Below are 3,699 nucleotides of genomic sequence, written 5' to 3'. Positions count from 1 at the left end.
AGAGGCCAGCGGCTGCGCGTTACCTGGCAACGGGCGCTGCCGGTGACGTCACCGGCCGGCGGCAGCCATTAATCTCCCTCCGGGCGGCCTGCCTACCTCCTCCTCCCGGGGGCCGGATGAGATCACCGTGGCAGGCGGCCGGCTGTCCCCGCGCTCCCAACAAATCGACTCCTCGGCGAGCGCCGGCATCTCATGATCTCATGGCCCCGCGGGACGGCGCCGGCCGATGAGGTCACAGCCCCGCGCCCCCGGCCGCCCGGGTCTGCACGCCTTCAGCTCCCCTCCAGCTCCCGGCCGGGGCCTCCAGGAGACCCCCGCGCTGGTTCCAAGCCCAAGCCCCAAGCCCGTGGCTCTTCGGCCTCTGTGGACAAAGTGTGTGTGGGGGGGCGGGTCGCTGTTCTTGATAGGCAAAGCCGACTTGCCCATTCTTTTCACCCTTCTTTGTTCGCCCTCTTACTTGAACCTTCCCCCGCTACGGCCATGTGTTCAGCAGGGAGTGACCGCACCAGCTCCCCTGGACTCGAGGTCAGGAACGGTGCGAGGTGACTTGCCTGCATGATTTCACAGGCGCGCGGTGAAGGAAATTCTATTCTTAGCTGTCTTAACGGGCTGGGGAACTGAGGCTCAGGGATAAAGGACCCTGCGCCACATTACCCAGATAGGAAAGGGTGGAGCAAGGACGTGAACCGAGAAGTTGCGAATTAGCTCTTTGACTTGCCTCTTCGTCCCCCTAGCTGTACCCAACACCTCTGCCCCTTTCTCCCAGTTCCTCCCTACTCTGATGGGAACAGTGATAGTGACCCTTGCTTGCTGGGTGCCCACGATGTGCTGGGCACTTTAAAAGTCACTGTGCCGCATGACAAACCCACCGAAGAAGTATTATAAGGACTAGTTTGCAGATGAGAACAGGAGGCTCAGAGAAGTGAAATGACTTGCAGAGATTCTACAGCACACCTTTCCATTACTCTTACCTATTCTCCAGAAAAAGCTTCAGGCTTCCTGTTGACAGTGAACAATACACCCTGTCTCCTCTCTCCCTCCCCCAGGGTCAGCCATCAAATGCAGTCAAAGAGGGGCCAGCGAGACCCTCTTAGAGGGCTTCCAGCCCACGTGCCAGCAGCAGGCTCTCCATCACTTGACTAACTGCTTATTAACACCGCTCCTCAGCGGATCTCCAGCAAAAGACACTGCCAGGGCCTATACGGAGGAAGGGAAATGACATTCACTGGGCGGCTGTGACAAGCCAGGCACAGAGTCCGGGCATATTACCAAGGGCAAAGGTGCGAGGGGGTAATTTCCAGCACCATTTCGTGGATGAGAAACCTGAATTGATTTTAACCAGAGTCAGATGGCAAGAAAGTACAAGTGTCAGCTCAAAGAGTGTTTCCACAGAGAAAGCCCTTCCTCATTCCCCAAATGAGCCCTCCATGAATTGTTTTCTGCCTAGCGCTTATCGCAATTGCAAGTTTTGTGTGTGTATGTTTATTTGTTTAATGGTGATCTCCCCAACTAAAGGAAACAGGAACCCTGTTTCATTCCCCACCACATCCCCACACCCATGCTGTGCCTGGCATACAGTAGACACTCAATATCTTTGGAGTCAATGCAAAGAACTGGTGGCCCAAGCTGGCGAGCAGTGCTGATATGCAAACCCAGGTTTGTCTGAGCACAATGCTTGGGCATACTCCGTACTTTCTAGGAAGTAGAAGCCTCCTGGTACATGTACCTTACAGTAACATCCCTCTGGTGCTCACTCTGAGCCTATTAACTCTAAGTTTACTCCAGTACTGATAAGCTCGATGTTCAGGTTTCCCAGCTGGCAGTGTGTTTTTGCTTGGTAACAGGAGAGGGCAGGAGGAGGAACTTGGTAGAAAATTAGGTGTGGAAGGGAGGACGTTATCCATGCTTATGTCCGCTCTGGTCTTCAATAACAGCCCAGTAAAAACTACAAAAAAAAAAAAAAAAGCGGACTCAAGGAAAATGAGGGGATGGTAACCACAAAAATTCCGTGATTTCTTATGGGCAAAGAGAGGGAGGGAGACGGATGAAACCAGGAGGCGTGCACAGGGAACTTCTAAGGCACTATTCATTTTCTACTTTTTAAACTGGATATATGAGTATTTATTACTTTTTAATACTATATATATGTTATTAAAAAAAAGCCACAATTTGAAAATTTGCTTGCCTACTTTTTAAATTGACTATAACAACCACATGAGGAAGGGGGCAAATTAGTACCCCCAATTTCTAGATGAGGCTCTGATTCAGAGTTCATCATTTTGCCCAAGATCAGTGCTAATAAAAATTGCAGAGGTGGGATTTGAATCCAGGTCTGTCTGATGTCAGCATGATCTTACCCACCACCACACCCTGCCTCCTGATAAAGGGATACTCAATATTAAAGCCCAGAGCCAATGAAAACACCTGCCACCTTCTCCCTCCCACCCCCAATTTCCTATAAAGATCCTGTCTCTGTTCTTCTGGCTTCCATGCCTAGGATGAGGAGACCAGAAAGCATGCCAATGGCTGGGATGGGCCTCTGGTGCTGTGGCCCCAGGGGCCAGTTGACAAAGAGTCCTTGGGGCCAAGGCTGAGGCCCCACAGGAGCCGCTAGGCAGTGAGGAGAAATCTGCCCCTCAACAGCAGCTGTCAGGCACCCAATTTCATTGGCTGTGGTTCCCTTGATTTAAGAGCCTCAGGCGATGACTATGAAGGGCCCAGGCCACGTGTCCCAGCAACTTGCACATGAGAGCTTCCTTACAAACAGGGCCCTGCTCCCCAGGACCCAGGAGAGGTCTAATTATAAGGTGTTGATGATTAAGCCTGAAGTGGCCTGGGATCCTGTTAGTTCCCTCTGTCCCAGTCCCAGGTGGACGGATGTGCTTCTCTGTCTCCATGTCAGCTACAATCTTATGCACAAACGCTCTGGGCCGCAACTGCCCAGGCCTGCCTGCCTCCTAAAGCACTAGGGCTTAGGTGCAAGGGAAGCAGAGATGGGCAGAAGGTGCCTCCCTTCCTGGCAGCCTAGAGCCCATGACTTGGCACTAGATAGGCGTGGGCCCCGATTGCAGGTCTGTCCATTTTGCCTGTCCTTTTGCTGGCTTTTGCCGGAGTCACATCACTTCTCTGGACCTCAGTTTCCTCACCTGCAAAGTGGGGGATGTGGCAGGCTGAATAATTACCTCCCAAAGATGTCCACGTCCTAATCCCTGGAACCTGTGAATATGTTACCTTCCATGGCACAAGGAATTGTGCGCACGTGCAGGTGTGATTTAAGAGATGGGAAAGGGTGGCCTGGCTGGTTAGCTCAGTTGGTTAGAGTGTGGTGCTGATAACACTAAGGTTGCTGGTTCGATCCCCGCATGGGCCACTGGGAGCTGCGCCCTCCTTAAAAGAGTCAACTATGCCATTGTAGCATGAAAGCCATGTGTAGCCAATGACCATGGCCGTTCCCCAATAAAATTAAAAAAACAAAAGAGATGGGAAGAGTACCCTGGATTACCTGAGTGGGCCTGATACAATCACAAAGGTCCTTGTCAGAAGGAGGCAGGAGGGTCAGAGTAAAGGCTCCTGAGTTGAGAGAGAGGTGCTTTGAAAATGGACAAAGGGGGGCCGGCCGAGTGGCGCGATGGTTAAGAACTCGCTTGGGATGCCAGAGGGCCCCGGTTCGGATCCCACATATGAGGGCCAGTGACACTG

At 52.4% G+C, this 3,699-nt stretch overlaps 1 protein-coding gene and 1 non-coding gene across 3 annotated transcripts in view; one reads left to right on the top strand and one right to left on the bottom strand.

Annotated features, from left to right (window-relative positions):
* RNFT2 (ring finger protein, transmembrane 2) overlaps positions 1-3,699 on the bottom strand; it is a 72,857-nt gene that overhangs the window by 32,694 nt on the left and 36,464 nt on the right. The gene's annotated exons all lie outside the window — the stretch shown is intronic.
* Positions 3,297-3,370, top strand: TRNAI-GAU (transfer RNA isoleucine (anticodon GAU)). Its single transcript has one exon. It is a non-coding gene; the product is annotated as a tRNA-Ile (tRNA).

The sequence above is a fragment of the Hipposideros armiger genome, unplaced genomic scaffold (genome assembly GCF_001890085.2).
Source record: "Hipposideros armiger isolate ML-2016 unplaced genomic scaffold, ASM189008v1 scaffold_62, whole genome shotgun sequence".
In the NCBI taxonomy this organism is placed as follows: Eukaryota; Metazoa; Chordata; class Mammalia; order Chiroptera; family Hipposideridae; genus Hipposideros; species Hipposideros armiger.
Note: the sequence above shows the minus strand (reverse complement) of the source record. Positions and strands in the feature narration are given on the sequence as shown.